This window comes from Loxodonta africana, chromosome 17 (genome assembly GCF_030014295.1).
Source record: "Loxodonta africana isolate mLoxAfr1 chromosome 17, mLoxAfr1.hap2, whole genome shotgun sequence".
NCBI lineage: Eukaryota > Metazoa > Chordata > Mammalia > Proboscidea > Elephantidae > Loxodonta > Loxodonta africana.
The window spans coordinates 5,663,145-5,687,767 of NC_087358.1; the positions used below are offsets into that span (position 1 = coordinate 5,663,145).

The window sequence follows — 24,623 nt, forward strand, 5'->3', positions numbered from 1 at the left end:
CTACCACTGTAAAGCCACTTTGTAGGAGTTGGTAGAGTAGCTTTAGTGCAATGAGAAATAATAAAAATCAGTGGTCTGCTCAAAGCTTGCACATAGAAGAAATGCTGAATAGTGGTTTGGATGTAAAAAAGAAATTTAAGAAACATCTACTTTCATGCAAAACCCACATGCAGAAGCCTGCCCAAGTACAAAGAAACCTTGGAGCTTATGAAAAAACTGAGGTGAATAATAATAATAAAAAAAAACTTGTCATGAGAAAGACAGCATTAATTGTTTTTTAAAAGGCAATTTTGTTCAGTTGAAAATCCATTGAGTCAATGAACTATCACTTTCTGAGTTCAAAAAGTTAGACTTTTGTGTGTTTAATTGTCCTTGAACTCAGTGCTTTTAAACTGGAAATTGAACGTTTGTTCTTTCTAACACTTAAAAGAAAATCCACTTTACTTTCAAAAAAACTCAAATCTTAGACTGGAAAGACCCCAGAGGTCATGGTACCTGGACTCTCTGTTAGCCCAAAACGAAAACTATTTCTGAAGCCAACTCTTCAGACAAAGGTTAGACTGGACTGTAAGACATAAAATGATACTGTGAGGAGTGTGCTTCTTGGCTCAGGTAGACCCAGGAGACTATGTGGGGAACTCCTGTCTGATGGCGAGATGAGAAGGCAGAGGAGGACAGGAGCTGGCTGAATGGACACAGGAAATACAGGATGGAGAGGAGGAGTGTGCTATCACATTGTAGGGAGAGCAACTAGGGCCACATAACAATGTGTGTATAAGTTTTTATATGAGAAACTGACTTGAATTGTAAACTTTCACCTAAAGCACTATAAATAAATTAATAAAAAGCCCAAATCTCTGCCTCTCCTCTTCATCCCATCTCCATGTACTTAAATTTTAATTTCTTTTCCAAAAGCCTTGCAAAGGGGAAAGAGAGGAAAAGGAAAAAAAGTAAGAATTGTTGTTATTGTGCTGTCAATTCCAATTCATAGCGACCCCATGTGACAGAGCAGAACTGCCCACAGGGTTTCCTGGGCTGTGGTCTTTACAGGAGCAGATCACCAGGTCTTTTTCCTGTGAAGCCGCTGGTGGGTTCGAACTTCTGATCTTTCTATTAGTAGCCAAGCACTTAAATTAGAAGTTAGTAAAAATTCGATGGTAGTTGTCACTGATCGAAGCATCTGCATCTAAGACAGCAAACGACTGAGTGTTCTCCGTTACTCTAAACAGCCTCTGGGTCTCTGAAGAAAGAGAGAAGGGTGCTGATTAATCTAGCGACTACCTGACCTAGATTGGGTGCTCGAGGGGACCTGGAGAACCAGTTATCAAGCCTTCAGAAAGCACTCACTGTTAAGGCAGTGCTGTCCAGGCTCATAGATCTGGACGAGACCTTGCCTCTTTATGACCTGCTCATATCCCCTCTCCCAAGAAGTCTGCCCACCCAGCCCCTCCAAGCCCTCCCCTGTTTTTTCAGCAAATATTTATTAAGCAACTACTATGTACCAAGCACTATTCCCCGCTTTCATGGAATTTATTTTTCAAATTGGAGGACAGAGAGACAATAAATAGAGTTGTTGTTGTTAGGTGCCATCGAGTCAGTTCCGACTCATAGCGACCCGATGTACAACAGAACGAAACACTGCCTGGTCCTGCGCCATCCTCACAATTGTTGCTATGTTTGAGCCCACTGTTGCAGCCACTGGGTCAATCCATCTCGTCAACGGTCTTCCTCTTTTTCCCTGACCCTCTACTTTACCAAGCATGATGTCCTTCTCCAGGGACTGGTCCCTCCTGATAACATGTCCACAGAATATGAGACGAAGGCTCACCATTCTCACTTCTAAAGAGCATTCTGGCTGCAGTTCTTCCAAGGCTGGTTTATTGGTTATGTACAGAAATAAAAGAAAATAGAATGTTGTGAAAGACAGAACGACTTCGCTGGAAGTGAAAAGGGGCAATGAGGAAAAGGCCTCTCGGCTCACTTAACACAGATGCTTCCTCTCTGTTACGTAACAGCTCAGAAACCAGCTCTTTATTCTTGTCAAAGGAAACATAAAAAAAAACTGTTTTTAAACAGTCGAACATCCAAATATGTACAAAACCAAAAAACTGTTGCCTTCAAGTCAGTTTCAACTCATGGCAACCCCACGTGTTATAGTGTAGAGCCACTTTATGGGGGTTTCTTGGCAACCCCACGTGTTATAGTGTAGATCCGCTTTATGGGGGTTTCTTGGCTGTAGCCTTTACGGAAGCAGGTCGCCAGGCCTTTCTTCCACGGCACCACTGAGTGAGTTCGAACCGACAACCTTTTGGTTAGCCATTGAGCGGAAGCCATTTGCACCACCCGGGGACCTCCGCAAGTATGTACACCTGGAGCAGAAACACTGGAGAGCATAGGAAGCTGAAAAATAAGAATACCTAATGTAAACAGAATTATTTGATGACATTTTTTAAATGGCTCCACTCCTAGAAACAGCCACAGTCTTGGCTCTGCCTGCTTTTCCCTGTGGGCCTGGGAAGGTGGCTATAACCACAGCAGGGAGGTCTGGTGGATTTGGTAAATCTCCAGGAAATGCTATACCGCTTTCTGCTCCTAAAAGACGTGGTGACTTGTGAAGGGATAAGCTGCAGGTTGTTTAAGGGGAAGGAGCCCTGGTGGTGCAACAATTAAGCACTTGTTTGCTAACTAAAAGGTTGGCGAGTCAAACCCACCCAGCAGTTCCATGGGAGAAAAGATCTGGCAATCTGCTCCCATAGAGATGACAGCCTAGAAAACCCTATGCGGCAGTTCTACTCTATCACACGGGGTCGCTGTGAGTCAGAATCCACGTGACAGCACCAACAACAACTTAAGGGGGAGGAAAGCAGCAGAGGGGCCATCAGAGACACAGCCAGACTTAGAGACTTGACTGGAGGCTGAAGGTCTGCACCTCCCCAGGGCTTCCTAAGACCTCAAAGAGAAACATAGTTCCCAGAGAGGGGAAAGGTTGTTTCCTTTTGTTATTGGACCCCAACGTTGGAAATGTGTTTCTAATTTGTTCTAACCATTGCTGTGTTTCCAATTTTATATTATACTTGACATTGATTTTTTTCTAAGTTTTTTTTCTTTTTCCTTTTTGATCCTAAGCAGCTCAGAAAGGAAACCACAATACTAATTTTGCAAGCTTGAGGCTTTGGCCCCGTCTTCACGACACCTCATTCTCTGACAGGCTTTAAAATCTGGAGGTGTAGGGCCGGTTCAGCAGCCAGTGTACAAGCCAGCTGAGCCTCTCCCCTCCTGCTATGATGTTTCACCACCCTGCACTGCCTTTTGTCACATACTCTGTCCCTTCTTCGGGGCAGAGCTACTAAAAGAAGGAATTTCTCATTTTGTTGTTGTTAGTGCTGGGTGCTGTGGGTCCCATTCCGACTCACAGCAGCCCGATGTGACAAAGGAGAACCACCCTGTCGTGTTTCCTAGGCTGTAATCTCTAACAGGAGCAGATCACCAGGTCTTTCTCTCGAGGAGTGGCTGGTGAGTTTAAACCACCTACCTTTTGGTTAGCAGCTGAGTGCTTTAACCACCGCGCCACCAGGGCTCTTCAGCAGTAAACAGCCCAGACACAACTCCCTGTCCTCATGGAGCGTACGTTCTAATACGGGGATATTTTCGTTGTTGTTGTGCTCTGTTCAGTCCGTTCTGACTCCCAAGGATTCTACAGGACAGAGTAGAACTGTCCCATAGGGCTTTCTAGACAATAATCTTCACAGAAGCAGATCGCCAGGGCTTTCTCCCATGGAGCAGCTGGGTGGGTTTGAACCACTAACCTTTAGGTTAGCAGCCAAGCTCTTAACTGTTGTACCATCAGGGCTCCTCACATGGACTACAAAAAAAACAAGAAACTCGCTGCTTTTGAGTCCGACTCACAGCTGCCCTATAGGACAGGGTAGAACTGCCCCATGTGGTTTCCAAGGAGCAGCTCGTGGATTCAAACTGCTGACCTCTTGGTTAGCAGCCATAGCTCTTAATCACTGCGCCAGTCTAAGACCTCTACGCTCTGCCTCTATGTTATACACTTCTCCAGCCTAAACAAGCCACAACTCTGTCGTGTGAACTAGTACAAAATGGTTTGTCAGAAAGTCGGACACTCTTCCCTGAAGGAGCTCTGTTGGTGAAATGGCTAAGCATGCAGATGGGAAGTGAGTCAGAATCGCCTCGATGGCAAAGGGTTTGGTTTGGTTTCGGTGCCGCAATTGCTTAAGCTCTTGACTGCTAATTGAAAGGTTGGTGGTTCCAGCCCGCCCAGCAGCTCCCGAGGAGAAAGACCTGTGATACGCTCCCGTGAAGACCACAGCTTAGAAAACCCTATGGGGCAGTTTTACTCAGCACGCATGGGGTCACCATGAGTTGGAATCGACGCGACAGCAGCTAACAACAAGGAGAGGCTGCCACTTTCCTCGGCCCGTGGCTTCATCGCTCTGACCTCTGCTTCCATCATCCATCCCCTTCTCTGACTCTGACCCTGCTGCCTCGCTCTTGGAAGAACCCTTGTGATTACACTGGGCCCTTCCAGGTAATCCAAGCTAGTCTCCCCATCTCAAGATCCTTAACTTCATCGTATCTACAAAGTGCCTTTTGCCACGTGAGGTAACGTATTCACAGGTCTTGGTTAATAAGATGTGCACATCTTGGGGGAGGGGGTGATTATTTTGCCTACCACACTATCTAACCCAGAATTGGGAGTCATGGAGGCTTCCTAAAGGGGGAGATATCTGAGCTGAAACTTAACGGGTAAAATAATAAGACTGCCAGGAAACAAAAGGAGGGGACAAGTGAGGGAAGTGGGTCAGTCATGCTGTTGCTACCTGCCACCAAGTCTATTCCGACCCTTAGTAATCCACATGGCGGGTCTCTTCTCCCGCTGAGCCACTGGGTGAGTTCAATTCACCGACCTTTAGGTTAGCAGCTGAGGTCTTAACTGTGGTGCCACCAGGTCTCCTTGGGTCAGTCACAGAGAGAGAAAGACTTCCCAAACAGAGGAAACAGCACGTGAGAAGATCCAGAGGTGAGAGAAAGTATCCTGTGTTTGGGTAACTAAAGAAAGTTCTAAGCTGTGTGTGGGGTGAGGAAGTAGGAAATAAGAAGACCCTAAAAAGTAACCAGATCATGAAGCTCAATGGCAAAGGCTATATTATGGACTTTATCCTTAGGATGGTTGTTGGGTGCCATCCAGTTAATTCCAACTCCTAGTAACCTCATGTGACAGAGTAGAACCGCCCCAGAGGGTTTCCTAGGCTGTAATCTTTATGGAAGCAGATCGCCAGGTCTTTCTCCCACAGATTTACTGTGAGACAGAGCCCTCACAGTGCTGTACTCTCTACCTGGCTTCCTCCCCTACAGTGCTGTATTGAAAAATCTTTTCCTTTGCTGGGCTCCTCCCCACCAGCTTTGCATTTGAATCCTGCTTTTGCTTGGAGGTCATAGGTAAACCCCATTGTCCCCACGTAGTATGATTAAGAATGTTGAGGTAACTTGTATGAACTCCCTACGTGTAAACCCCTTTAAAAGTAACTTACCTGCCCACCCTTGGCGACCAGTCTTGGCAGCTGCAGCTCCGACTGACTCCATTTCCTTGTACAACAACATAAAGGTGACTTTCCTGTTCTCCCACCTCCGTCTCTTGTTTATAGCCAATACGAGTCATGCCAACACGGTTAGTAGCCGAGCACTTAACCACTGCACCACCAGGGTTCCTTTGTCCTAGGTGTGATGAGGAGAAACTAAAGAACTTTAAGTAGAAGAGTGTTGTGATCAAGTACCTAGCTTACAGACATCAGTTTATGCTGGTGTGAAGGGAAGCTTGGAGAAGGAAATGGTTGGAGGCTGCTGAAGAAACCCACAGGAGAGATTTAGCTGCCTAAATTTAGTGGTGAGAACCCACGTTCATACTAGGAGGCTCCTTCACATACCAGCTGTGTGGCCTTCAACAAACTGTTAACCTCTCTGTGCCTCAGTTTCCTTGTGTTGTTGTAAGGAATAAATGAGGAAAAATGTTTAAAGCACTTAACGCAATGCCTGGTACATTAAAAAAAAAAAAAAAAAGGTCCAACAAAGATGAATAATTGTTATTTAATGGTCTTTTTTTTTTTTAATGGTCATTTCAGCGGGAATAGAAATAAAGATGTCACTTTGAGGACTAAGGTGTGCCTGACTCAAGCCATGGTGTTTTCAGTCACCTCGTATGTATGTGGAAGCTGGACAATGAATAGGGAAGACAGCAGAACTGATGCACTTGAATCATAGTGCTGTTGAAAAACACTGAATATGCCCTGGACCGCCAGAAGAACGAACAAATCTGTCTTGGAAGGAGTACAGCCAGAATGCTCCTTAGAAGGGAAAAAAACCTGTCCATCTGTTCCCATAAAGATTTTTTTAAAAAAGACCAAACCCACTTGTTTATGTAGCAATGTCATTGCTGTGTGTCCTCGAGTCAATTCTGACTCAGAAGGGCCCTACAGGACAGAATGGAACTGCCCCATAGGGTTTCCCAGGCTATAGTCTTCACAGGAGCAGACTGCTGCATCTTTCTCTCTTGGAGCAACCGGCAGATTTGAACAGCAACCTTTGGGTCTGCAGCCGAACACTTACCCATTTTGCCTCCAGGGCTCCCTCCTAAAACCACAAACATATATGCAGGCCAGACAGAGACAAGACTTACACATTCTAGGATGGACCATCCCACCTAAGAGGAAACAATAGGTTTGCCTTCCCGGTACAGCCAAGCCAGAAGGGCTGAACACTAGGGAATGACACAGGATACTCTATTAAATAAAGGGAAGGGCGGGTGGGGGGCGGGGGTGTCCAGGCTTCCAGGCCCCTGGAGGGTGAGCATTGCTTCAGCTCAGCAGCCCCAGCTGGGAACAAACCAGGTACTGAGGAGACAATTCTGACTCATGGTGACCCCATGTGTGTCAGAGTAGAACTCTGCTCCATAGGGTTTCAGTGGCTGGTTTGTCCGAAGCTGATCACCAGGCCTTTCTTCTGAGGTGCCGCTGGGTACCTTTGAACCATCAACCTTTTGGTTAGTAGCCAAGTGCTTAATTGTTTGCACCACCCAGGAACTCCAAATGAAATGGAAGGATGAAGTCAGAAGTGGCAGAACAAGAAGAAAGAACATGGGAAGAAAATACCACCCAGAGAAACTGAATGATAAGGACAAATAAAAAAGTGACTTAGCTAAAACACTGTTGCAGTTCTGAATGTCGTTGTTGTTGTTGTTGTTAGGTGCTGTCGAGTCGGCTTCAACTCATAGCAACGCCATGTACAACAGAACAAAACACTGCCTGGTCCTGCACCATCCTCGCAATCGTTGTTATGCTTGAGCCCATTGCTGCAGCCACTGGCAGTCTATCTCACTGAGGGTCTTCCTCTTTTTCACTGACCCTCTGCTTTACCAAGCATCAGTCTCCAGGGACTGATCCCCCTTGTTAACGTGTCCAAAGTACGTGAAGCGAAATCCCACCATCCTTGCTTCTAAGGAGCATTCTGATTATACTTCTTCTAAGACAGATTTGTTCGTTCTTTGGCAGTCCATGGTATATTCAATACTCTTCACCAACACCACAATTCAAAGGCGTCAATTCCAAAGGTTAAGTTTTTTTTTTTTTTTAAAAAGGTAGAGGCGGTCATCATGAGTGAAATGGAGGTGCATTAAACCTGAGCACAGAACAGCACAAGATGAGAAAGGTACTCAGCAATGTATTTAAACTTTGAAAAACTTTACCAAGGCCACCGAAGACAAGAAAGCCTCCTGGATGAAAATCTTCTCACCAACTCACGTGAAGGTTCTACAGATTCTTCAGAGGACAGATATCCCGGGAACGTAAGCTATTATTATCACTTTTATGGGAAAGGTTGTTTCTCTCCTCTTAGGCAGAGTTCTCTGATGCCAGTTCAGTAGCTTTGAGGGTGAATCTGAACGTAGTTGAGCAGCAGCGAGAAAAAATCACGCAGCGCTGAGATGCTGAGCTTCTTTCCAGAAATCGTTTGAAAATAAATCATAAAGTTGCCCAGGCGTCCTCTGAAGTCCTGTGAGGTGCAGCAGTCAAGGAAGCTGGAAGCCGGGGAGCACCCTTCCCCCTGGTTACAGACTACTGAATTCCGAAACGCCAGGTAGCGATATGAGAGCCACAAAGCAAACTGCACCCACCGTAGCTCACTGTGGGCGGAACGCACAGGTGCTGGCGTTCATTTCAAGCTACGCAGGTCAATCGGGATGTACCAGTCGGGTTAGCTGTTAATTTTTTTTTTTTAATCTTCTAAGCTTTGAGATGCCTTTTAATATTTTTTATAAGATAAAGAGAATTTTAATAACATTTTAAGTAACATTAAACCCAAAACCCATTGCCGTCGAGTCAATTCCAACTCATAACAGCCCTATAGCACTGCCCCACAGGACTTTCAAGGCTGTCATCTTTACGGAAGCAGAGTGTCACATCTTTCTCTGGAGTGGTTGGTGGGTTCGCACAGCCGACCTTTCAGTTAGCAGCTGAGTGCTTAACCACTGCACCACTAGGGCTCCTTAAGTAACATTAGTTCGTAATAACATTTCCCATTCAGTTGAATGATCTTTGATTCCTTTGTAACTTTCAGTTTTAATGACCATCCTTCACTGAAGGCGCTGCTAAGGATAATTACTGATGAGGGAGGAATGTATGAATATAGATTATAATTAAGAAAAATGACCTCTTGGGTCACTCTCTTCCTCCAGTTCGCATATCTTAGCCTTTTCATCCAGTTTGCATATCTTAGCCTTTGCAGGAGTGTCTTGATTTTATCCCGAGAGTTGACGTGAGTCCATGGGGATGCATTAACTAGAACGACATGTCCCAAAGAATATTCCATGCACTCCTGGGTACATGAGACAGATGATCCATAAAAAAATTTTTACAGGAAACTGGGAGACAGGACTCAGCAAAGTGCAATTGCTTCTATATGGCAGTGCATCTGAGAGCCTTGAACCCTGCTAACCTGCACTGTTACTTTGCTTTGTTTTGTTGCCATACAAACATACTTTGTTTCGACTGCATAAAACTTAGAAATGTTTAAACAGCAAAGAATTATTATAAACAACATAAAGGAAAAAAAAAACTCATCTTTGACTCATGACAACCCAACTCACGGCAACCCCGTGTGTGTCAGAGTAGAACTGTGCTCCAAAGGGTTTTCAAGGACTGGCTTTTTCAGAAGTAGACCTCCAGGCCTTTCTTCCCAGGTACCTCTGTATTGGCTTGAACCTCCAACCTTTCAGTTTGCAGTGGGGTGTGTTAACCATTTGCACCACCCAGGGATTCCTTATAACCAACATAACGAAGATTAAAAATAAAATAATAAATCAAATTAACAAGTTTTCGGCCAAATGTCAATGAGATTAATCTATGAATTTAGGGATAAACCAATAAAAATACAAATAAATTCAGCTTGGGTTGTGGTTGTCATTGATTTGAGTTTTTTTTCTTCATTGTTGTTTTAAACCAGTCAACGTGGATTGACCTCAGCCACTTGGGATTGGAGGTTTATCTTAGGCTGGGTTCTCTAGGGAAGCAAAACCAGTGAAGTGTATATATAGAGAGAGAGATTTATATCAAGGAAATGGGTCATGCGGTTGTAGAGGCTGAAACGTTCCAAGTCCGTGGGTCAAGAAAAAGGCTTCTCCTGATTCACGTAGCCACAGGGGCTGTTGAACCCAAGATTGGCAGTCTGGAGAGCGGGGCTGTTGCTCACAGTCTGTGAAGACTGACGAATCCCAAGATCAGCAGGCAAGACTGCAGGTAAGCTGCTAGTTCAAGTCCCAAAAACCCGGGGTCAGACAAACAGGAGCCAGCTGCAGGATCCAGAACAAGCGAAAGCCCCCGAGCCTTGCCAGAATGTCTACCCACACTGGATGCAGCCCACACACCCAAGGAAACTCCCCTTCAACTTACTGGCTACTCATAACAGATCCCATCATGGGGGTGATCATGCCTCAGATCTCAACAGGGAAGTGACCACAACATCATATAACTGCCAAAACACTGACAATCACGGCCCAGCCAAGTTGACTCACAATCATAACCATCACAGGAGGGATCTTGGTGCCTCTTCCAGTGGCAGCATCTGTCCTTCAAGATGAGCCTTCATCATTCCATGAAGTGAAAGTGTAGAAGACTGTTCTCTGTCAAGGTCTACAGTGTCCTCCAGTGAAAGTGGGGGCCTATTCACATTGTCACTAAGAGCTGCCAAACAGTGTGTAGGTCCAAGAACTGGCCTCCACTGCAGGTCACTCACTGGAGGGCTTCGAAGACTTAGGTGATCTGTCAGTCTTCTCACTGACTCTACAGTACCCTTCAACTTGGGCAGAAAAACCATTTGTCCAGCTCTTTTTCCCTCAAAGGATGTTGGACTTTTGCTGTGAAAATGATCAAAGCTATACGTGCCAAAACTTGCAAGGGAAACTCAATTGGACTTGAGTATTGTGTCCACAATTCAGACAACACCACCACAGCACCACACAGCTGTCATGGAACCAGCTGGAAATGCATTTTTGTGGCCGTCAGCAGGACTTACGGGTCCAAAGGGCGTCACAGCTCCACCTCTAGCCAGTAGCTTGTGGGCTACAACTGCCTGCCCGGAGCCCTGCTGGTTATCTACCTGTAACCCAAAGAAGGGTCTGGCAATCAAGCAGACCATCAGTGGGGCTGGGGGAGATGGAGCCAGTTTTAATAAGCTAGGTTAGACAGGAAGCTTAGGGGGCAGTAAGTTTATGTGAATGGGGGAAGGACAACATGGACCAGGAGCATAAGAATGGTCGCACAACTTGAAGAGTATAATCAGTGTGAGTGAATTGTACACGTGAAAATTGTGGAATTGGTGTACGTTCAGCTGTATGTTCAACAACAACAAAATAACATATATTATTTTTAAAAATAATAAAATAAACTAGCACTCTCTAACTTCGCTCTGGTCATTGCACAAGGAGAAAGGGTTGTCATTTTTAGAGTACATTGGGGAAATGGAAGCTTCCAAGAACTGACCAGCCTGTGAGCTGGGATCATTCTGGGCCACATGGGCAACCTCGTCAGTCCAAGCAGTGCCGGGCCCTAACCAAACCTACAGCACTCAGAGGGAATAAACCTAGGTTTATGGTCCTGGTTCTACCTCTTCAATAGTTTCATGACCTGGGGCTTCAAAATTATAATCAATAATTGAGGAAAGCAATGGGTACGATAAGTCATCTTCCTAAAGGGCATGCTATTCAAGTGTGACTGTCTTAGGAGATCCGCCACCTGTTTGTCAGCTTGTCATCCTGTGGTGGCTTGTGTGTTGCTGTGATGCCGGGAGCTATGCCATCAGTATTTGAAATGCCAGCAGAGTCATCCCTGGTGGACAGGTTTCAGCAAAGCTTTCAGACTAACACAGATTAGGACGAAAGGCCTGGTGATCAACTTGTAAAAACCAGCAAATGAAAATCTTAGGGGTCCCAACGCAACATGTTCAGCTCTCTTGCTTTGGACACATCATCAGGAGGGGTCCACAGCTGGAGGAGGGCACCATGTTTGGTGACGCAGAGGGCCAGCAAGGACAAGGAAGACCCTGGGTGAGATGGATCGGCACAAAAGCCTCCATGGTGGACACCAACGTGCCAATGATCTTGAGGATGACACAAGACAGGGCAAAGTTGAGTTCTGTTGTACGTAAGGTTGCCATGAGTCAGAGTCAACTCAAAAGCAGCTATCTATCTGTCTGTCTGTCTGTCTATCTATCTGCCTATCTATCTATCTATCCTGTGAGGTTGGCAGCCCCACAAAGTTGACAATCCTATGAGATTGTTAAATCTATTTTAACTGATATAATTAAGCTTAAACCCATTAAAGCACATTGTGGTCGAGTCAATTCCACCTCATAGCGACCCCATAGGGTTTCCAAGGAGCGACTGGTGGATTCAAGCTGCCGACCTTTTGGATAGCAGTTCAGCTCTAAACCACCACACACCCAATCAAAAACACCCATAGCCATTGTGTCAATTCCAGCTCATAGTGACCCTATAGGACAGAGTAGAACAGCCAAATAGGGTTTCTAAGGAACAGCTGGTAAATTCGAAATGCCAATATTTTGGTTAGCAGCCAAACGCTTATCCACTTCACCACCAGGACCCAACTGTGCCACCAGGACTCCAACAATTAAGTTTTTATAGGTTAAATGGCCTGTCCAATGTCAGAAACTATTAAATTGCAGGATTGGATTTTGACTCAAAAGCATCTGACTCCAAGTATAATTTTTTTGTTTTGGTAAGCAATTCTAAATTCCTTACTGTGGACACTTTCTTCTCACCCTCCCTCTACTTTTAAAAGAAAGGCAAACAATTTATAAAGTCCATGCAACTCAAAAATCCTCTGATCCCATCACCCTCCCTTTCGACTCTTAATACAATAATAGCAACGTAATCATTTTTTTTTCCACGTGTTACTCATCCATTTACTTAAAGAGCACTAATGGAACGACTTTGATATGACAAGGATTAGCGTTAAAAAGATGGTAGCTCACACCTAGTTGAGGGGACAGATGAGATAACAATTACAACATACTGTGAGGGTGATGTTACAGAAGCCCAGAACAGCTTCTACAGGATACTAAACAAGCCAAAACCTTGGTCTTGTGGGGAATTATACCTGAAGTGAATTTTGAAAGATGAGTAGGAGTTAGTTAATTCCAGATGGCCAGAAGTTTTCAAGGGAAAAGAAACAATATGCATGAAGGCAGACAAAAATAACACTATGCTTTGGCAGCCTACAAACTTTATGGTTGATGAGTTGGGTGTGACAATGGAAGCGGTAGGCTATCAACTGAACAGATTGTCAAGGGACTGTGGTGTTAAAAAAAAAGTATACTTTTTTTTCCTAAGGAATTATGAATTTTCTCTCAGTTTCGATGAGGAGCCTCTAAAATATTTAAAGGGAAAGGAGTAAGATGATCAAACTTAATTCAAGAAAGAAATGCATTTAATTGTGAAGAATAGATTGGGTAAGAGGGTTCTGCTTCTCTGCATCCCTGTCCCACCACTGCCATATTATCTCGATGTATTACATCTTTATACATTTAATGCCCATTAGCATAGATTTATAATTACTGTTTCATGCATTTGCTTTTTAAATCATATAGGAAAAAGAGAGAAGGTACAAACCAAATCTAAAGTATAATAATCCTGGCTTTTATATTTACCTATGAAGTTACCTTTACTGTGTTCCTTTTTTTTTTTTTTTCTTATAGCTTCGAGTTACTGTCTCATGAACTTTCATTTCAGTCTGGAGGGCTTCTTTTAGTATTTCCTCTCTCAGCAGACAAACCATTGCCATCAAGTCAATTTCAACTCATAGCAACCTCATAGGACAGTAGAACTGGGTTTCCAAGGCTGTCACCTTTACAGGAATAGACTACCACATCTTTCTCCTTTCAGAGCAGCTGGCAAGTTCAAACTGCTGACCTTTTGGTTAGCAGCCAAGCACTTAACCGCTGCACCAACGGGGCTCCTTAGTTGCAGACAGGCAGGCATAAAATATTGCTGACTTGTGCCCTTTCACTGACTCGATGCCACTGCTCTTGTGGAGTGTGGGGAAGATGAAACAGCCCAGAAACATGGGGAGTTAACACCCCAACTGTGGGAGGAAACTTTGGCCAGTGAGAAACAACAGACAGAAAGGAGCAGCAGACAGATTCTTCTCCCTTCCTCCTGCTGACAGACTACTCCAGAATCCAGTGCTTCCCAGTGCCCTCCCCAGAGATGTCTTGTGTGACTAAGTGGCCAGTTTGTTTTCTAGCAAAGGTCTACCTGTATAGCTTGCATTTTAGGCTGGGTTGTCTACAGAGGCAAAACCCGTAAAGCGTATAAATATGTATAGCAAGGGAGAGAGATTCACATCAAGGAAATGGCTTATGCAGTTGTAGCGACTGGAATGTCCAAAGTCTGGATCAGGACAGAGGCCTCTCCGGACTCATGTAGCCGCAGGGGCTGGGGAACCCAAGATCGGCAGGTCAGACAGCAGGGCTCTGCACACTGGCTGTGAAGACTGAGAAATCCCAAGTTCGGCGGGTAAGGTGCCAGCTAAAGTCCCCAGAACCGGAGGCCAGACAAACAGGAGCCAGCTGCAGGATCCGGGGAGAGCAAAAGCCAGAGCATCTGCTTATATTCAGGTGCAGGCCACACGCTCCAGGAAACTCCCTTTCAACTGATTAGCTACTCACAGCAGATCCCAACATGGGAGTGATCACATATAAACACTGAGATCCGCGGTGCAGCCAAGTTGACACACAGTCCCAACAATCACAGCTTGGTAATGCACTATTTTCTGCTTGACTCCCCTCTTCCCCTCTCGCATACCTGGCTTCTCTGGATCCTACGCTCTCAAGGCTTTAACATGGAAATTTTGACTTAGGCTCTGTTCTCTAGGAAAACCAGGCCAAGACATTCATCAAGAGAAGGAAAGGGAGCGCATCCTGGGAAGATGGCACAAATACAACAAGGAAATGGTTCTTGGCTTGAGGAACTCTGAATCAGGGAGCAGAGGAAAGCAGTGGGGAACTGCAGACAGGCAAGTATCAACAAGAAGTCACATATGGTAAGAAAATCATTTCTTCCACCAACCCTGCCCCTCCCCAGCCATGCAGGCCTCCAGCTATTGTCAACTGGGGAAGTGGTCCCAGCTAAAGAGCAGCTTCCCTAACCACACTCCCTGTCTGTACAAAGAGAGTGGACCCCAAACTTCTACTCTACAATCAACAAGGCACGCCTCCCCAGTGGTCTGTTTGGAGTGTGCCGGACCTCCTCCACACAGACACTGTTGGCTGCAAGCCTACTGTGAATTGCTACAGGAGACCCTGCAGTGGACTCCACTCTCATAGTCCATGCTCTACCTGCTTCCCTGGGCACCCCATAGCTCAGGCTTCTGAAACCGACAGGGCAGACCTCCCTTGGGGACACTTTGGGTCTGTCTTCTCCACCTTCTGGTCAGCACTTAGGACTACTAACTGAGGCTGCTGGGTGCTAGGAAGCATGCATCTTGAGTGGAGTCTATACCCACAGCTCACATACTACAGGGCAGACTCTGATAACAAAAAGGCAGACCTTCCTGGGGGTCCATTTGGAGCATGACAACCCCTCCTCCACCTGGTAAATATCAGATGCTGGATTGATACAAATTCCAACAGAAGGTTCCCTACAGTGGGGCCAGGAGGAAGGTCGCCTAAGTGGAGACTGCCCTCACCACCATCACAGGGCCACTGGGGCTCTGATACAAACAAAGCAGATCTTGTGGAGGTGAGTGCCAGCCCCTCCTCCTCCTGAAAAGAAGAAAAGTTGGCTTGTGCTTCCCCTGAATGTCAACTCAGATATAAGCAGAGAAGGAAGCCTCAGACAAAAACAAAAAAAAAACTCAACAACCCAGCCCAGAAGGGAGCTCACTGGGAGTGGGTTTTCTGACTGAAAACATGCTTGTAGAAACAGAGATGTGAAGGGACTAATAATCAGAGAGAGAGGACTACATTCTTTGGTGAATATATTGATTAGTACACAATATCTTGTCTGAGAGGCAGTACTCGCTGGTGGACAGGCTGACCACAGGATGTTCTCTGCTGTGTTTGGGAGACATTGGAAGTTGAAAACTGAGATATGGGACTTTCAAAACCTAATTAAACCAGGGAGGAAAAAGGAACTATCACAGAGAGACAGAGGAAATGGTAAGCAAAAACCAAAGGCTTTGCCTGCCAAAGAGATTTTTTGCAAAAAGTAATTCAGGCAAAAACACCAAATGCTGGAAAGAACCAAGAAAGTTAATACCCTCAAAAATTCCAGTGCCCTAACAAAAAATCACAAGACACACAAGGAACAAAGAAATGATGGCCCATCCAAATGAACACAACAAAGGGAGTGAAAGCACTTCTAGGGTTAACCAAATAATGAAAAAAATGGAAGGATATAATATAACAACATTAAGCATAATTAAAGAGTTAAACAAAAAAATAGGCAAAGGTATCAAAGAAATAAGGAAAACAATGCAAGAACAAAATGAGATTCTAAAAAAAGAGATATTGCAACTGAAGGGAACGATAAATGAGAAACACAACAGAAGGACTTTCCAACAGATTTAATAAGACAGAAGAAAGAATCAGTGAATTAAAGGATAAGATAGTGAAAATTACCAAAGCTGAAGAGTAACAAGAATGGAGGCTCAAAAAGGCTAAGCACAGTTTAATGGAAGTATGAGACAAAAACAAGAGACATAATATGTGCATCATGGGAATTCCAATAGGAGATGAGAGAGAAAGGGAGAGAAAGAATAGTTGACAAAGTAATGACAGAAAATTTCCCCAATCTAACAAAGGACATGAATCTACAAATCCAAGAAGTACAAAGAACCCTAAGCAAGATAAACCCAAAGAAATCTACACGAAGATACATCATAGTTAGGCTCTCAAAAAAGTAAAGATAAAGAGATTTAATCCTGAAACCAGGGAGAGAGAAGCAAACAGTCACATACAAAGGATCCCCAATAAGATTAAGTGCCAACTTCTCCTCAGAAATATTGGAGGCCAGAAGGCAATGTAATGAAATATTTAAAGTGCTGAAAGAAAAAAACTGTCAACCAAGAATACTATACCCAGCAAAAATTTCCTTCAAGAATGAGGGTGAAATTAAAACATTCCCAGACAAACAGAAGCTGAGAGAGTTCGTATCCACCAGACTGGCCCTAGAAAAAATACTAATGATATTTCTTTAGATGGAAGGGAAAAGGCACTAGAAAGTAATTAAAAGAATTATATAAAAAGAAAGATCCCTAATAAAGGGAATTGTATAGACAAGTAGGAAACTCTGGTGGCATAGTGGTTAAGTGCTATGGCTGCTAACCAGGAGGTCAGCAGTTTGAATCCACCAGGCGCTCCTTGGAAACTCTATGGGGCAGTTCTACTCTGTCCTATAGGGTCGCTATGAGTCGGAATTGACTCAACAGCACTGGGTTTGGTTTTTTGGTTTACTCTTTACAGGAGCAGATCGCCAGGTCTTTTCTCCCTCAGAGTCACCAGTGAGTTTGAACAGCCAACCTCTCAGCTAGCAGCCAAGCGCTTAACCATTGAGCCATCAGGGCCCCTTAAGCCCCTCGGCATCAGGTTAAAAATAAACATTCTGGTTCAGAGGTCTGAGCAGGCCTGCAATTCTGCGTGTCTGACAAGCTTCCAGATGGCCAGAGTTGCTGAGCTTAGAAGACCATTTTGTTTTTCTTTCAAGTATTTTGAAGATGATTGGGTCTTTAGAAACACGTGCCTTTTGAAAAGACCTCAGTGTTACCCACAAGCAGTTCCGGGAACCAGAGTAAACATTTTCAAACAGAAGGGGGTGAAGTCAGCAGCTGGGAGGGTATCATGTTTTAGCTGTGCTCATTGTCCCAATTTTTTTCAGCTCTTGCCACAAGCACACACTGGATGCCACCAAAAGGACTGTTCTCAAAATATACATAACAATGGATTTTATAAACACTGCTTGACAAATTCTGCTTGTTCCTGAGACCACCAGGCCTGTTTTACCCCGACTTTATTTTCCATTGTGTAACTTCAGTTATTGGAGGGGGTTTAAGAAGATTTAAATGTGGAAGCACATAAACAGAAGCAGTTTCATTGTCTATTTTCTACATTTAATTGGACAGAAGTAATACTTGTGATTCTGCCTCCATTTTAGGGTTTTCATTTTCGACTTGGCAAATTCAGTCATTCTTACGTCCAAAGAGACTCCTGTAGAAAACGCTGCGGGCCCACAGCATACCTAACAGTCTGGAGCAGACCAGGAAGAAGGGAATACTGAGTCTGGCAGCTTTTTCAAGATGTTTCAGAAATGCTTAATATGTGTTGCTTCTTACCCAAGAAGCAGGGCTACATGTTATCTTCATTGAAAAATATTATCTTATTTGGAGAAAAACAGGTTTACGTTGTGGCTATGTACAAAGTACACCAATTCTTAGATTTATCCCTTATTTTCAGTTGTGAAAACTGCCTGCCACTTGGCTGCTAACCAGAAGGTTGGCCATTTGAGTCCACCCAGAGGTGCCTCAGAAGACAGGTCTGGAGCACAGTTCTATTCTGACACACACGGGGTTGCCATGAGTCAGAATCTACCTGACTGGCTCTGGTTAGACCAAGCCCTTGCCACCCCTTACTGTGTTTCGGTAACATCCTCCTGGTTAGTGTCCTTGTCTCTAGGTTCTAGATTCTATCTCATCCAAATCTACTCTGAACTTACTTGCAAAAATGGTCTCCTTGGCTTAAGGAGATTAAGACCTTGTTATGGATTGAGTTGTGTCCCCCCAAAATATGCGTTGTAAATCCTAAACCCCTATAGCTGTGGATGTAATCCCATTTGGGAATAGGGTTTCTCTGTTACGCCAATGAGGCTGTATCAGTGTAGGGTGTGTTGTAAGCCAATCACCTTCGACATATCAAAAGGGCAGATTAGGCACAGAAGGAAGGATACACAGACAGGGGAAGACAGACGTCACATCAAGTGAAGATGGCCAAGGAACTGAGGAGCAGAAGCTGAAAGGCGACAAAGACCTCTCCTCAGAGCCGACAGAGAGAGAAAGCCCTCCCCTAGAGCTGTCACCCTGAATTCAGACTTCTAGCCTCCTAAGCTGTGAGAAAATAAATTTTTGTCAAAGCCACCCAATTGTGGTATTTCTGCTACGGCAGCACTAAGAAACTAAGACAGCCTTTAAGAACCATTTCTTTCATCATTTTCCTTTTGCAAAACATTTGCTCAAAACCCACAGTTGTCAACCTCTTACTCAAGACCTTTCATTAAATAGATTAACAGTCACTCAGGTTTTGGGACCCCTTCTATCCCTCAGCAAAGGCAACATGAGGACTTAGGTCAGTAGGTCAGTCTTGTTTACTTTTCATACTAAGTCTGTGTCATCTAACTGTGAATCCAATCACTTCAATAGAGATAGGACTACGCAAGTAATCTATCTCTTCTTCAGTGAGTTTCAGTAGTTTGCATCCTCCAAAGAATTATGTCTTGGTGAGTCTGTCTAGAGGTTTATCAATGTTATTGATCTTTTCAAAGAACTAGCATTTGGTTTCCTAGATTTTTGTATTACTTTTTTGTTTTGTTTTGTTTCAGTTTTATTGGTTCTGCTCTTATCTTATTATTTGCTTCTTTCTGATAACTCTGAGTTTATTGTGGTCTTTTTTTTCTGGTTCCTTAAGATGAAAGCACAGACTATTGATGTGAGGCCTCACTTCTACTATATGCATTAAATAACATATATTTCCTTCTAAGCATTGCTCTAGCTTCATTTTGATATGTTGTATTTTCATTTTCAGTCAAATCAAAATATTTGATCATTTCCTTTGAAATGTGCTTTTTGACCCATGGATTATTTAGAAGTACACAGTTTAATTTCTAAGAAGTTGGGTATTTTCCAGCTATTTTTCCTTTATTGATTTTCTAGAGTAATTCCATTGTGGTCAGAGAACATACTTCATATGACTTCAATTCTTTTACAAAGGTTTGTTAAAGTTTGTTTTATGACCTACATCTTGGTATGTGCTCCGTGTGCGCTCGAAAAGAATGCGTACTTCACTGTTGTTTGGTGGAGTGGTGGTGTTTAGAGCCCTGGTGGCACAGTGGTTAAGAGCTGATCTGCTAACCAAAAGGTCAATAGTTCAAATCCACCAGCCACTCCTTGGAAACCCTACGGGGCGGTTCTACCCTGTCCTGTAGGGTCACTGGTAGTTGGAATCAACTCGACAGCAATGGGTTTGTTTGTTTGTTTATTTTGGTTTTTGTTGATTTTTTTTTTGTCTACTTGTTTTATTGCTGAATGAGGACTCTTAAAATCTCCAACTGTAACTGCGAATTTATTTCTCCTTAGAGTTCTGTCAGATTATATTTTGAATTCCTTTTGTTAGGTTCATATACATTATGAATCCTGTATCTTCTTGGTGTATTGACCCTTTTATCATTATGCAATGACACTGTTTATTCCTGGTCATTTCCCTTGTTCTGACATCCACTCTAATATTAATGGAACCACTCTAGCCTTGTTTTAATGTATTTGCGTTGTATATATTTCCCATCTTTTTATATGTAACCTATTCATATCATTCTATTTAAAGTGGGTTTCTTAACATATTTTGACACTTGGTTTTTTTTGTTTGTTTGCTTGTTCAATCTAACCATCATGGTCTTTATTTATTGTGCTTAGAAGATTTGCATTTAATGTGATTATTAATATAGTTGGATTTATATCTACTGTTATGTTGTTTTGTTTTCTGTTTGTCCCTTCTATTTTTTTCTTGTCTCCCCTTTTCTACATTATTTGGACTATTCAAATATATCTTAGTATTTTATTTTAACTCATTTAATGGATTTTTGTTTACAGCTCTTTGTGTCACTTTTAGTGGTTTTTCTAGGTATTACTCTATTATTACTTCACTTTTCACAGTCTATTAAAAATAGTATTTTACTTTTCCAAATGAAATGTAGAAAGCTTAGCCTCTATTTTATGTTATAGTTGACATATATATTACATCTACTACCAGATGATGTTATAATTTTTGCTATCCATCATTGTATGTAATATTTTAAAGACCTTGAGAGCAAAAGTAATCTATCACATTGACCTAGATCTTCACCATTTCTTGGAAACTCGATGGGGCAGTTCCACTCTGACCTACAGGGTCGCAAGGAGTCGTAATCTACTCAACAGCACCGGGTTTTTTGGTTTGGTTACCATTTCTGTTGCTCTTCTTTCACGCTTGAAATTCCCATTTTTCCCGAGATATAACTTCCTTTCCTCCTGCAATACCCTCTGTAACAGTTCTTTTGGAGAAGGTCTGCTTTTTACTAGTTTTTAGTTTTCTTTCACCTGAGAATATTGCTATGATGCTTCCATTTCCGAAAGATATTTTCACTGGAGAACCCTGGGTTGACCAGATTATTTTCTTTTACTACTTCAAATATGTTGTGTCACTTTCTACTAACCTCCTTAGTTTCCCAAGAGAAATCCAGTCATTCAACTGTGATGTGGCATTCTTTCTCTGGCAGCTTTCAGGAATTTTTTAAACCATTACTTTTCACCAGTTTGATTATGATATATCTGGGCATGGTTTCTTTTGAGTTTATCCAGTTTGGAGTTCTTCAAGCATCTCAAATCTCTAAATTTCTGTCTTTCATCAAATTCGGGAATTTTTCAGCCACTATTTCTTCAAATATTTGTTCTGTAAAAATTACATTGTCCTTTTTTCTGGAACTTAACTGACATGAGTGCTATACTATTTTATATTATCTCACAGATCCCCGAGACTCTGTTAACTTTTTTTATTATATTTTTTTCTCTCTGTTGTTTAGATTGGATAATTTCTATAGATCTATCTTCAAAGCCATGGCTTTTTCACTCTATCATCTCCATTCTCCTACTGAGCCAACCCAATAGTATCTTTAAGTGAGCTACTATATTTTTCAGTTCTAAAATTTCCATTTGGTTATTTATTACAGGCTTTTACTTCTCTGGTGATAATCACTGTCTTTCATTTGTTTCAAGAACTGGAACTCTTATATATGACTGGCCAGATTTTAAAATGGTGCCACCGCCTTGGAAAACCACTTGGCAGTCTCTTGAAAAAAGTCAAGCATACATCTACCATGGATCCCGTCCTTCCTCGCGTAGATATTTGCCCAGTAGTAATGAAAACACATACCCATTCGAAGCTAATATAAATTTCCCAGCGTCCTTTTTCTGATTATACAAAAACTGGAAACACCTCAAATGTTCATCAACAGATAAAGAGATAAACAAATTTTGTATATTCATACAATGCTTTCTTGTCATTGTTCTTAGGCACAGTCGAGTCAATTCCGAATCCTAGTTTCTTCTAACATTCATTTTGATCTTTTTTTTTTTTTCCTTTTCTGTCTTTTTAATGACTTCTTGCTTTCTTCATGTATGATGTCCTTGATGTCATTCCACAACTCATCTGGTCTTCAGTCATTAGTGTTCAATGTGTCAAATCTATTCTTGAAATGTTCTCTAAATTCAGGTGGGATATATTCAAGGTAGTACCTTGGTTCTCATGGACTTCTTTGGCACGACTCAAACTGTGAAGAAACACTGTAAATATCTATTAATAATCAGAATGTGGAATGTACTAAGTGTGAATCAAAGAAACTTGGAAGTAGTCAAAAATGAAATGGAAAACTTGAACATAGATAGCCTAGGCATTAGTGAGCTAAAATAGACTGGTATTGGCCGTTTAAAATCTGACAATCATATAGCCTACTATGCTGGGAATGACAAATTGAAGAGGAATGGCATCGAATGTATCATCAAAAAGAGTATTTCAAGATCTATTCTGAAGTACAATGCTGTCTGTAATAGGATAATATCCATACACCTACATGGAAGACCACCTAATACAACTATTATTCAAATTTACACACAACCACTAGTGCCAAAGATGAAGAAATTGAAGATTTTTACCAACTTCTGCAGTCTGAAATTGCTCACACATGCAATTGGGATGCATTGATAATTGCTGGGGACAGGAATGCGAAAGTTGGGAACATAGAAGGACCAATAGTTGGAAAATATGGCCTTGGTGACAGAAGCAACATGGAAGATCACATAATAGAATTTATTATTCATTGGAAATACCTTTTTTTCAACAACATAAATGGTAACTATGCCCATGGACTTCACCGATGGAAGACACAGGAATCAAATCAACTACATCTGTGAAAAGAAACAATGGAGCTCGATATCATCAGTCAGACCAAGGCCAGGGCCCGACTGTAGAACAGGCATCAGTTGTTCATTTGCAAGGTCAAACTGAAGCTAAAGAAAATTAAAACAAGTCCAGGAGAGCTATAAAGATTACAGCCAAGAAAACCCTACGGAGCAGCCCTACTCTGTCACATGGGGTTGCTCTGAGTCAGAATCAATTCGACAGCACGCAGCAACAATTGACCTGAAAACATTTTCCATATTTCATGTTTTATAGTTCTGAAAGCATTTTACTCTTTCAGCCATCATGTGTCTGTAAATCGTAAGCTTTTATGCCATAAGCTCTTTGAAACGAGAGCTGAGTCTACTCCAGGCTCTGAGACTTCACCACACACCTTGTTGTTGTTATTAGGTGCCATCGAGTCAGTTCTAACTCATAGCCACCCTATAGGACAGAGCAGAACTGCCCCATAGGGTTTCCAAGGAGGGCCTGGTGGATCTGAACTGCCGACGTTTTGGTTAGTAGCCCAGACCTTAACCAGTACGCCCCTACTACGTATGGAAGGTCAGCGCTGGGCAATTGTTTCCCTTGGATCGATGGATTGAGAAGATTTCTAAGTTTGGCTCCTGGCTTAATCACATGTCACTGTTGTTATAGTTGCCACGGAGTTGGCTCTGACTCACGGTGACCCCAAGGACAACAGAAGAGATGTTGCCCAGTGTTGCACCTTCGCAATCATTGGTACGATCGAGTCCATTGTTGCGGCCATTGTGTATTGTGAGTGCATTCCAACCAAGGAGGCTCATCTTCCAGCACTATATTGGACAATATTCTGTTATGATCCAGTGAGTTCTCATTGGCCAGCTTTCAGAAGTAGATTGCAAGGGAGAAGACCGGGCAATCTGCTCCCGTAAACATTACAGCCTAGGAAACTCTATGGGGCAGTTCTATTACGTCACATGGGGTCACCATGAGTTAAATCGACTTGACGGCACCCAACAGCAACAACATACTCATTTCAAAATAAAAGTTAAAAAAAAAAAATACGGGCCTGTTGTTGCCTATTTTTCTTTCTTCCTTTTTTAATCCTTAAATTTTGGATCACACAGATACAAAGCACACAACATTTACTTTCAATTCATCCCACTGTTGCTCACATTAAAGAAAGAGTCCCTTGGAAGGCCTGTGTCAAAGAGGCATAAGGTTTTCACATTTTTCTCAAACTTTGATCCACATCACTTTGATCTCTATGATAGTGGAAACCATGGGTAGCAATGACTATTGACTAGAAAAATCCCAGGGAGGTTACTCCAGTTCTTTGTCGTCCTATGTTAACTCTGTTAGGATAATCTCGTTTTGACTATAATTAGACAACGACAATGAGTGGTGCCATCCACTCAGTGATGTCCATGTGGCTTCAGAAAGACGACAGTCTAGCTTTAACCCACTGACAGGAGGTAATGTCTGGAGTGTTATGTAATAAATCCTCTTGGAAGCATGGCGTTCTTAGGCCTCTAACGCTCTGACTCACAGCAACCCCACGTACAACAGAACGAAACGCTGCCCGGCCCTGCACCATCCTCACAATCGTTGCTAGGTTTGAGCCTATTGTTCTAATCCTCTAATACCAGCTGAAAACCGCTTTGATCTGTCTGGCAGCATTTCTTCCCAGTTCCATTTCCAGTCCCTGAAGGTTCAAAGATTCTTCTATTCTCTAACCTGAAAGTTCTCCATCTGCTCCTAGGTGGAGAGGCATCTTTGTCAGCCTTTTTGGAGAAAGCCTTTTTGGCATCTCTCCTGTCAGTGTCTTGCTAAGTGCACTCAGCTGCCATACACCCATT

General features: G+C 42.9%; 1 long non-coding RNA gene across 1 annotated transcript; it reads left to right on the forward strand.

Annotated features, from left to right (window-relative positions):
- The first annotated feature begins 1,690 nt into the window (after positions 1 to 1,690).
- Positions 1,691 to 21,904, forward strand: LOC111750414 (uncharacterized). The gene is made up of 3 exons (XR_002785548.2): positions 1,691 to 4,626; positions 7,655 to 7,861; positions 14,462 to 21,904. It is a non-coding gene; the product is annotated as an uncharacterized LOC111750414 (long non-coding RNA).
- The last annotated feature ends 2,719 nt before the right edge of the window (positions 21,905 to 24,623 follow it).